The sequence below is a fragment of the Euprymna scolopes genome, chromosome 29 (assembly GCF_053919585.1).
Source record: "Euprymna scolopes isolate OS-2025 chromosome 29, ASM5391958v1, whole genome shotgun sequence".
NCBI classification, from domain to species: Eukaryota; Metazoa; Mollusca; class Cephalopoda; order Sepiida; family Sepiolidae; genus Euprymna; species Euprymna scolopes.
In genome coordinates this window covers 21,792,863-21,805,189 of record NC_136510.1, presented here as the reverse complement: position 1 = coordinate 21,805,189, position 12,327 = coordinate 21,792,863, and the positions used below count along the sequence as shown (strand labels likewise).

Here is a 12,327-nt window from a genome sequence, read left to right as displayed (position 1 = left end):
AAGCAGGCAACCGGAACAGAGTTCCACAGGCGTGCAGTGCAACGAAGCTTTGTTCATGGAATCCGTATCTATGTATTTGCGCATGAGTGGGCGTATATGTACGGATGTGGCTGTGCCTGGATTTATATACATACTAGCGAGAGGTACCCGTCGTTGCCCGGGTGTTTGGGGGGGGGGGGTAAAAAAAAGTAAGTATGAGGATCGAACCCGAACCCTTGAGGCAAAGTTGTAAATTAAAGTGTGAAAAAAAAAAAAAAAGTGCGATGTTAACGATTGCCCCACCGCGAGGTGCTAACGGAGACACGTTTGAATTTATTTAACTAGTTGGATTTAGCAGGTGCCCGTTTTAATGAGTTAATGAGGTCAAGTTTGACTGCGGGATAGTATTCATTTACTGCTGAACGCTTTTTTCCCCACCCCCAAGATGTTATAGGAAAAAGACTAACCCATATGCGGCGAGCGACAAATATTGAATATTTATCTTCCCGAAATCGAGCAAATTAAATAGACAGGCGAGCTTCGTTGCTAACTGTGAGATATTACGATTTATATGTGATATAAAATGTTTAAAAAGTTGTTAAGCGAGCGACCGCTTCTCTGAAAGAAGCCTTTTGTGGACACACAGAAAAAGCGAACACACATACATACATACATTTTCCCTTTTATATATAGAGATATGTGTCTGTATGCGTGCGTAGGCCTATATCCAAAATACACTTCACACTGAAAATGAAGTTAGGCATAGCCACTGCCCAAAGCAACAGATTATGTACATGAACCTAATAGTTAACTTTTAAACCTGTATACCCCATTTAACCCCCTCTCTTCCCCCCTAGAAACTATAAAATAATCCCCATCCATGAATAAACCAAGCAAATCAATACAGACCCCTAAAAATTAAATCAATATGCATTTCGAACATAACTTCAACATGTCCACTTAGCCTTGCATTATCTACACCCGCCTACCTATTTATCCTTTATCTATTCATTCATTTATGTACCCTAACTTTGCTTTACTTACTCAGCATAAATATACGCATCTCTGTATATATGTATATATGTCTGTATGTGTATGTATGCTTATATCTTTATGAATGTGTATACTTGTATAATTGTATATGCTTATATATAATATATAATATATTATATAATATATTATATAACCCCCGCAGTTTCGGGTCAAGATCAAAGTGTAGGATCTGCTCTTCGGATGCTGCAGTGCTGCACTTCAATTTCTTGTTCTCTGTCAGTGGAGGAGAAATCCTTCACGACTGAGACAATTTTTATTTTTGTTCCTTTTCTCCACATTAAAAAACGACCCTGGTGTCTAACTCTGTCCCGTGGGGAGACATTGTAAATAGGAACTAAATTAAACCATGTACTCACTTATTTATTTATTTATTTATTATTATTTATTTATTTATTTATTTATTTATCCTAAGTTTACTTTATTTACTCGGTATAGATGTATACATGCCGGTATGCGTATGTATATATATATGTATGTATGGATCTATATATTTGTGTATATGTATATGTATATGTATAGGTCTGTATACTTGTAATTCATAAATATGTATTTTATGTAATTGTGTATACGTGTGCATGAGCCCATGTCTGTGTATGTACTTGTATGTATATGTCTGTGTATGTGTATGTGTGCATCTACTTCGTACTGGGCATCTATATATCCACGATTATGTATATGGATGGGTGTATGTATGTATGTATGTATGTATGTATGTATTTATATATGTGTGAGCATGTATTTATATCTGTATATATATATATATATATATATATATATGTGTGTGTGCGAGTATATGTATGTGTACGAGAGTTGCGTGTATGTGTGTATATGTCTGCATGTAGATCCATGTACGTCTGCATAGGCATTGTTTTTATGTGTGTGCCTATATGTCTACATATTAGTGTGTAATATGTATGTATATGTATTGTGCGTTTTTATGCGTGCGTCAGCGTCTGTATTAATTCTTAACTACTTAAAAACAACCCACTATGAATGAACAACGACAAGAAAAGCCGTAAATGAAACATTGTAACTGCCAAACATGACAGCCACACTAACCCTTTGCATCTCTCTCTCTCTCTCTCTCTCTCTCCCTTTCCTCCCATCTATCTCTCTCCCTCTCTCTCTTTCCCTCCCATCTTATCGAACAAGGAAAAAAAAATTTTAAACCCCAAAATTGAAACCCCTACTTCCCCCTCCTCTCATTAGCCCATATATCTCCACCCAAGCCTACCTGAGTCTGCTACCCCCTCACACACAATACAACCTAATATATTTTAACCTTCAAAACTGAAATATTGTCATTACCGCCCCCCTCCATTATCTCTTTTTTTCTCGTATTCCTTCTAAAAACAATTCTTCCTAATGCTAACCAACCATTTTTGTAAGGTCTGACGAGGCTGTTAGCTCGTAAACACGGTCCAACATCCGAAACATATGTAACCAAACAGATAAAACGGTAATAAAAAAATAAAAACATATGTGTCTATTTTTTCATATATATGCATATATGTATTTGTGTATGTGTGTGTATATAATATTGTACTTAAACCAAATTTATATTTATAATTTTACTCTATTTTATTTCTATCTTTAACCCATATTAATTTTCTTATCAAGTTATATCCATACCTTTATTTTAAGTTTTTCCAGATACATCTGCCTTACTTTAATGCTAGGTTTATTTATGGTGACTTTTACATATAATAAAAATCCTTCCCAATATTTGCTGATGAGGAAACCTTGTTTGTTAAAAACATTATATGTAATAATTATTGTCCGTAACTTGATGTCTACCACAATAAAAACACTGTTTTCCGAAACGATCGTACAAATAATTGATTTTGTTGTTGTTCCTTCTTATGAAACGGATTTTTAATTTAATTATAATTTGATTTTTAAATTATCAATCACATTACTAAATATTAAATTAGCTCTAGGATATTTACCTATCGAGCTTATTATATATCTAAATTACAACGAGCAATTTTTCTTTCCCTGTATTTTAATTAAACTAGTAATTTCACTATTACATTAAAATACACTCTGCTCTTTAGACTATTGTTCTAATCTCCTCTAAAATATATATATATATATATATATATATATATATATATATATATATATATATATATATATATATATATACGTTTTATTTTTTATTATCGTATCTTTCTGTTAAGTTACATTATTGTTTCAACTACCCGGCCGTTTTTTGGACGTCTGTAGCTTCCTCAGACTTTTACAGAAATCCGGAAGAAAAATACGGTAATAAAAAATAAAACACATATTTGCTCTACAACAGTATTGAGCACTTTCTTCAGTTTTTATTAATTACCATTTCTACTATATATATATATATATATATATATATATATATATATATATGTATATATATATATATATATATATATATATATATATATATATATGTTTTGTAATCCCGAAACAGTGTTTCATGGTAAACAACTGATGATCCCTTGAAAAATAAAAAAAATTGGTATTATAGTAAATTTGAGAGAGTTGATGCAGTGATTGCAGGTGATTAAATGACTTACTGACTAGATTATTTATTTTTTTTTTTTTAACGAATGATAAAAAATAATTTTTTGTATAGTTTCAAATGTTAAAAACTTCAAAGACTATATATATATATATATATATATATATTATTTTTATTACTAGAATAATTTTAAAATGCCAACTGACACTAGTGCTCCAACTTTTGGGAATCATCTGTGCATGGTGACACGATTAATGCCAGTCAGGAGATTGGAACCAAGCCACAAAGTCATCTCTGACTCCATTAGAAATATCATTGAAATTTGGACATTTATTTTTTAATTTGTCAAATAACCGTTCAAAGCGATCTAGAATGCTCAACAATAAGAACCGAGTTCTTAGAGGGGCTGACATTATTAAGTATATATATTTTTCGATAATTTTTGTGACCAAGAGCGGAGGAAGTCCCCTTGAAAAAATAATAACAATAAAAATATTAAATGCAAAAAGCAACATCGTTTTTATGCTTACAAAAATGCTATATATATATATATATATATATATATATATATATATATATATATATATATATATATATATATATATTAAGTAATGTGATTGATAATTTAAAATTTAAAAATTAAATTAAAAATCCGTTTCATAAGAAGGAACAACAACAAAATCAATTATCTGTACGATCGTTTCGGAAAACAATGCTTTTTATTGTGGTATACATCAAGTTATGTACAATAATTACATATAGTTTTTTAATAAGCAAGATCTCCTCGTCAGCAAATTTTGAAGGGTTTTTATTGAATTTAAAAGACACCATAAATAAACCTAGCATTAAACGATCGTACAGATAATTGATTTTGTTATTGTTCCTTCTTATGAAACGGATTTTTAATTTAATTATGATTTGATTTTAAAATTTTAAATTATCAATCACATTACTTAATATTGAATTAGCTCTAGGACATTTAACTATCGAGCTTATTATATATCTAAATTACAACGAGCACTTTCTATTTCCTGTATTTTAATTAAACTAGTAATTTCACTGTTACATTAAAATACACTCAGCTCTTTAGACTATTGTTCTAATCTCATTTAAATTTATATATATATAAACATGCCTGATAAATTCTTCCCTTAACTATTATCTAAATGGCAAATGTGTGTTTGAAAACTAAGATCTTTAAAAATACATAACAAATACCTACAAAGTTTTTTTTTAAATTTTAACTCGGCATAACCCCAGATTTATAATATCTAAAATTAAAAAAACAAAAAAAACAAACAATTCATTATTTGGTGGTCAAATATCCATTTCTATCATTTAATTTTATCAAGACATACACATCTTTTAATGTTATCATGTAAAGGAAAGTAACTAATTTTTTTTTCCAGAGTTATTTCCCTTACGCAGACATGTGTGGGTGTCCAGAGAGAGTAAGGGACCAGATGACAAAGGAGTAGGGAGAAGATAAGAAAGAGGGATAAGAAGTCATGTATATAATCATTCAAAGCCACGACATTTGACCTTTGTGTCATGGGTTATGTATCAGTTGTTTTAGTCGATTACAATATCGTTTTGTGACGTCATAAAAGAGTTTTCTCTTACCCTTGATGTCAATAGAAAACATCATCTTTCTGTGACGTCATAAAAGAATTTGGCAACTACCAGCCTTTATATAAAGTAAAATCTTTTAACAATTGCCACTCATTCTTTATTTTGCATGATAACAAGTCAGCAACGCCAAACAAAGTTTTAGTGACATACTGATAGATATAGATCAATAAGTATCCCTTTTTGAGAAGCTGAATATCTTTTAGACGGCCTTGTGTCACATCCTGTCATCATACAGAAAGAGTAATTAAGGATCTACAGGTAAGGATTTTTTTTTCTTATATTTAAAGTGTATTTCATTTGACACAAACATGATTATCGGGCGTTGCCCAACCATAAAAACAAAATGGGAGAGTTCTTATAAACTTCTCTCTCACTCTATTTCTATATACTTTTCCTCTTGAGTTGATAAGCTATTGCGTCTAGGGGACAGGAAGAAGAGAGATTGATCAGTTGTAGCTGAATCGCTTAGTATAAATTCGCAGAAGAAAATACTTCTTGAGGGTTTTTGCTGCTATAACACTATATAAGGAATATCGTATATAAAGGTTGTAGCTAGTTGGGTGTTTTTTGTGAAAGTTTGGCAAAAGGGGGCCATAGATTGGAGTTCAGACGAGCACTTACCATGAAAATAATAGAAGGGCAGAGACATGCTTGCAACATGTCTTCTGTGTGAAAGAGGCTGCAGGGGAAAGAAAATGGCATCACCTACTAGGTTTTAAAGATAGTTTTGAACTCTACCAAGGCTGGATAGGGCACGTTGAGAAGCTTCTGGCCAGATGTAGTAACAGTGCTCCATTTTAGGTCGAACCTGGTGTAGAGGATTGCATCTTTCTTATAAAGTTCCCCCTCCCCTCTCTCTCTCTCTCTCTCTCTCTCTCTCTCTCTCTCTCTCTCTCTCTCTATCTATCTATCTATCTACTCCTTCTCTTGAGTTGATCAGCTATTGTGTCCACTGAGCAGATACAGGAGAGAGAGAGAGAGAGAGAGAGGGGGGGAGAAAGAGAGAGAGAGAGAGATATGTCTTGCTTAGCAGTTGAGTTCCCTCTGACGAGTTGTCTGTGTTTCTCCAAGGATCTAGAAATAGTTCCTAGGGGACAGGTAGGATTCATCCACTCTGCCAACCGATTGATCAGTTGTGGTTGAGTGAATCGACATAGAGGCATCAATTCACAGAAGAAAATAATTCTTCATTTTGTTTGCTGCTACAACACTATAAATCTAAAATGTGATCTGTGTATAATGGTAGAATCTCTTAGAGTCTAATCAAGTTCAAAACTAAGAATTATTTCTTCCGTTTATGAAAAGATCTCTTTAAATGAATGCAAAAGTAAAATTAACATATTTCTGGCGGACGTAGTTGGCGACAGTATCACGTGACACAAGCGACTAATGAGAAAATTCAGAAGATTGTATTTTTAACGCTTTTCCAAAAAAACAAAATATCGGCAGTAGCAATCTTGTTTTTGGAGCCGGTCTAGAATGTATAAAAACGCATCAAACAGTCTTCTAGGGTTAATTAAGTGAATTCAATTAATTCAATTCGTTCGTTCATTCAGTCACTTCAGTCTTCTTCCTTCTTCGACGACACATGAGAACATACCTCTCGTCTTCACAACATCGTCTCTGCCAAAGCCGTCAACACCATGATTACACACGCCACGCGGACACTAAAAAATCACTTATTCACACACGCATCCATTGCGCACATTTTCTAATTAATAGCAACGCATTAATTTCCTCGCAAATTACCTTCCTCATGGGACTTTTAATTAAGGCAAACTTCGCCAGATAAAACACAAACTTTAAAATAATCTCATTATTTTCACACGGGGTTTTAACGTTCTAAACTCCTTGATTCCACGAAGGACTTTCATCTAACATTTTAATCATAATGACTTCGAAAGAACTTTCACGGATCGGACCTTTGTTTATTCACCTTTTTGTTTTTTTTTTTTGTTTTTTTTTTAAATAAATGGGGTGCATTTTAAATCAGAAGGAGGTGTTGTTTTGTTTCATTCTTTTTTTATTATTATTATTTTGTTTGGGGCAAAGAGATTTAATTTTACTTAAATTTCTGCCCCCTGTTATTGTTTTTATTAACATTTATTATTATATATCAGTTATTTTAGTGACCAAATTCGTATCTCAAGGTATTGTTGTAATGCAGTTTTATGGGTTTTTTTCTATTGTTACCAAATCGAAATGACAAACTGACTTATCTCCCTTGTTTTAAGTTAGCTATCACTATTTCAAATTAGAAAATAGTGGATGTGGAATAACAAAGTTTTTTTTTGGGGGGGGGGGGAATTTTTACTAATTTCGACATGACACGTAATTACATAATAGTAATTTTATTTAAAATGCATTTTTATATTTAATTATCTTTCACAAGCATTCAATTATCGGATAAAATATTGTATGTGTAAATATGATTAATAATGATTTATAACAAAAAAAAAGTCACTTAATAATTTCTTTTAAATATTTAATAATAAAAAAATGTAATGAATTAAAATAAAGTTCAAAATTTATTGAAATAAATAATTCACTAAAATTCTTATGCGTATTTCTCGTATTTACGTGACTTACAGATATTATTTGTTTTATTTTTAGATTTTACTATTGCTTGTTTATTGAAATAAAAACATTTTATATTTTCAACTTAAAAAAATCTAAAATGTGAAAAAAATTAGTAAAAAATTAGTAAAAAAACTAAAGATGTTGACATGAAGATCCTATCGAAAGTTGATATTTTTATACATTATTTGTTTGTTTCTACATAAAACTCACCAAAGTTGGGCTTCACAATCGTCTGATATGCATGAAGTCCTCCTCATTGGTTGCAGCGATTTGTTAACCTGCACAATTGCATGTTTTTACCACCGACACCAAATGCTGCATGGTAATTGGATACGGTTTAGTTTAGAACATAGTTTTAAGGGTAGAATTGTCCAGTTGAATTTTCTTGGAGTTTGTAGCCCATGACGCCATTCATCATGTGTCAGAAAGATATTCCCCTCCCCCCTTCCAAAAATTTCTGACTCAACATATGAATCCATATTAACAATAATAACTAATATTAACACAATAGCATTTAGTACAAACGCTAGCACAGGGAAAATCCAACACAACCTTTTAGTAGCGTTGGGACTTTGAATCGGAATCGGCAATGATTTTTATTGAAATAAAAACATTTTATATTTTCAAATAAAAAAAATATAAAAAGTAAAAATGGTAATCAGGATAAATAGCAACTCTATAGTTAAATATTTAGAGATTCATACAGAATCGGAATCGGTAATTGTATCAGAATCGTAACGGAATCAGAAAAAAGATATTGGAATATCCCATCACTACCTTTTAGTAACATTAAGTGATGCAAACTGTATTTTTTGTGGCCTTTGATCCTATTTTTTATTATTGTTGCCAATTTCCCTCATCACTACAACCGAAAACATTGTACCCCCCCCTCCAATTAAAAACACTGCTCTAAATATTGTTGATGAAGATAAATATGAAGGACAGAATTCTATGATATCAGCATTCTGAAGAAATGGTTTCTGTTGTCTGACTGTAACATTGGTACCTGTTTTTTCTTGCTGATGTTTTTCTCTTGTGTTCAGGTCGAAAATAAAATTCTTGTGTTCAGGTCGAAAATAAAGTTCTTGTGTTCAGGTCGAAAATAAAGTTTGCATACCTTGAAAAATAGATGACTGAGTATATTAAGAAGTTTGTTATAATAATTTTTGGAATAGAAACAGTGGGTTTTTAATATCAATTTTAGAGCGATATAGAATCAATGTTGTATATATAGATTTTGATTTTCTTTATTAATAATGTCTGAGAAAATATCTGCACATTTAACACGTGTTTTTATGGTAATCAGGATAAATAGCAACTCTATAGTTAAATATTTAGAGATTCATACAGAATCGGAATCGGTAATTGCTTTTCTTTAATAATGTCGTTTCTTTCTCCTTATTTTTTCAGTTTTTAGGGATCAAGAGCCAACATGCCTCATTCCTATTGGTTAAGACCTCGAACACAAAGGATTGTTTATTCAGGTAAATCTCTGCAAAGAGTTGATTCCTGTTAACAAGTAACAAATAAAAAACATTATATGAAAACAATAGTTTTTTTTTAATAAGTTTTTCTTAAATATAATAAATGTCATAAACACTATTACAACTATTACAACTATTAGTACTGCTTCTGCTGTTACAATTACTAATTATAATAATAAAAAAAATTCAGTTATTTGTGTTGATTAAATGAAAATAGAATTAAAAGAAAAAAATGGTAGTTTATTAGAAGATAAGCGTTAATGGAAAAATCAAAATAAAATGGCGAGTGAATTTAATTCAAGTCACCATAATGGTGACACATTTCAAGCATGTTTTTCTCAAGTTACATGCGAAATGCTAAATAGATTTTAACTCAAAATACAATTTTTAATGCTTACCCAAAAGTGATATTATTAATTTGAAAACTTAAATTCTTTAATTAGTTTGGTTTACAAGATAATTAACTTCTAAAAAGATCAGCTTGTTTTCTATGTTTGCGTAGAATTTCACAACATTATTCAAGAATTTATTTCTAACAAAAGCGATATTAGATTGTATTAGATTGACTTGTTTTCCAATCCTGTAGATTTATTGACTAATTGTGTGAATGAAAAGACACAAGCCATGCTACAAAAGCAAATTCTAAAAAAAAAATCAATTACATTTTTTGTGCAAAAAAAAGTGGCTCCAAGTGAGAAATTAACAAAATTGCTAAGATTATCGTCACGAAAGGTGTCTAAAAATACATCCACATGCCAAACTCAGACTCTATAAACAAAGAATAAAGCCAACTGAACAGTGAGTTAGAAACAAGACAGAAAGCAAACACGCCATTATGTTCTTTGAAATCTTTTTAGGACAAAATGGGGAGGAGTTAACATGTATATTCTTACAAAATTAATTTTGAACTGAAATGTTTATATTCTTAAATTTCTTCAGAAAACAGAAATTATAGAAATGTAAGGAGCATCCCCTCATCGAAAGAAATATTCATGGCTCAGAGGATGGTGTCTGCTGCAGCTAAATTAGAATCAACTGGTGAATATCTAATGGATAGATTTGACATAATTGGTAAGTGGCTGAAAAAGCAATTTATATTGCATTTCTATTTAGACATTAACAAAATACTCGAGATTTAGGGTCATGGAATAAAAACTGTTGGCAATTAAAAATACGAAACATTCTTATATGTATCCAAAAAATATTTAAACAAAATTTAAACTTTTTTTCACATGCAGTTGTTTTATAAAATGACAAAAAATATTTAATATTTAATTTGATTTATTAAAACACCAAATAAAATTGATTTTCTACACATTTTCAACTTTTGTTTCCATAAATATCCTGCTAACAACTCATTGATTTTGATAAAATTAATTTTGAACTGAAATGTTTATATTTTTCAATTTCTTCAGAAAACAGACGTTATAGAAATGTGAGGTCAACCTCTATATCCAATGAAGGCTTTAAGGCAGGTGCAAAACGTTTCTGTGCAAACATAACTTTAATGTAAGTATAAACACTAAACAGGTTTTGTTAAATTAAATGTTTAAAAATCGACGTAACATTTTTTTCCCGTTTGTTTATTTCCTTTTTAAACTCTAAAGATAAAAACTTTCTTTGGTTCGAAACAGATAATACACAGTTTGAATTTTAGCATTTTCATGAAAACTTATTGTGTGTGTGTGCTAGAAACAAGTGTACAGTGTCTTAAAACTTAAAACGTTCACTAATTTTTGGTTAAGGTTCATCTATATATTAATACGATTTGAATTTTAACATAAGTTTTAGTTTTGGTTTCGATTATAGCTGAAAGAACGCAAGTTACACACACACACACACACACACACACACACACACACACACACACACACACACACATATATATATATATATATATATATATATATATATATATATATATATATATATATATATATATGTCCTTGCTAGCTTAAATAAATACTTTTGCAGTTTTAACACAAAACTACAATAATACCAGGGCGGCTTCATTTATGCTGAACACCCACAGAATGCCAACATCAATATATTACATATGAAAAAGTCTGCTGTGGAATTTCCTCAGGTCATGCTAATTATTATAAAAGTGACTTTGACTGTGGAATGATCTTTAACAAACTACTCTGTCAATTTTGGGTCTAAAAAATACCATTGTATTAAAACATATTTTGTAATCGGACAATGCTAGGCGGACTGCTGGTATATATATAAATCAATGTTAAATAATGGAATGCTAGTATATATATATATATATATATATATATATATATATATATATATATATGTCTAATCATGTCTCTCATCTTGTTGACAGTGTTACTTCTGGTCGACTTACCCGTCGTCTACCCATGTTTATTTTGCTGCTGCTCAGTGGATTGTGGATCGTTTGTAAGTATTGCTTTTTTTTATTACAAGTTTTGACATCTATCGAATCATTATTGGAGCTTGGAGCAAATGAAAATGTTGCATAAGAGGTTATAGGTTAACTACCTCTAGTTATAGGTTAATTACCTCAAGTTATTGGTTAACTACCTCTAGTTATGAGTGAATAACCTCCAGTTATAGGTGATTTTTTCCAGTTATAGGTGAACTACCTCCAGTTATAGGTTAACTAACTCCCGATATGGGTGAATTACCTCCAATTATTTATGAATTACCTCCAGTTATAGGTGAACTACTTATAGTTATAGGTGAACTATATCAAGTTATAGGTGAATCTGAGGTAAGAACATCCAATTCTCTTTATCCCCCCCCCCACTGGATTTGTTCTTTCCCTTTTTCTCCATTTTTTATTTCTTAGAGGATTATGTATATGTTTTTATCCATCTTGTTATTTTTTTCTCTCTTTTGCAGCTGGTCTAGTGAATATGTCGCAATACCCAGGAAAATCTGAGGTAAGAACATCCAATTCTCTTTATTCGCCCCCTCCCCCAACACTCGCTTTGATCTTCCCCCTTTTTCTCCATTTTTTAATTTCTTTCTATTTTCTTAGTAAAAACTCAAATTCACCGATTTATAATTTTAATTTTTTTTCAGTCTTTGAATACCAATTTAGGAAAATCATTAAACAGGTAA

General features: G+C 30.9%; 2 long non-coding RNA genes across 2 annotated transcripts; both read left to right on the top strand.

Annotated features, from left to right (window-relative positions):
* Positions 1-5,283: 5,283 nt before the first annotated feature.
* On the top strand, positions 5,284-10,272 carry LOC145252386 (uncharacterized). The gene is made up of 3 exons (XR_013863587.1): positions 5,284-5,425; positions 9,158-9,231; positions 10,171-10,272. It is a non-coding gene; the product is annotated as an uncharacterized LOC145252386 (long non-coding RNA).
* Positions 10,273-10,280: 8 nt separating this feature from the next.
* LOC145252861 (uncharacterized) lies at positions 10,281-12,327 on the top strand. Its single transcript, XR_013863691.1, has 5 exons — positions 10,281-10,302; positions 10,647-10,740; positions 11,567-11,640; positions 12,106-12,146; positions 12,289-12,327. It is a non-coding gene; the product is annotated as an uncharacterized LOC145252861 (long non-coding RNA).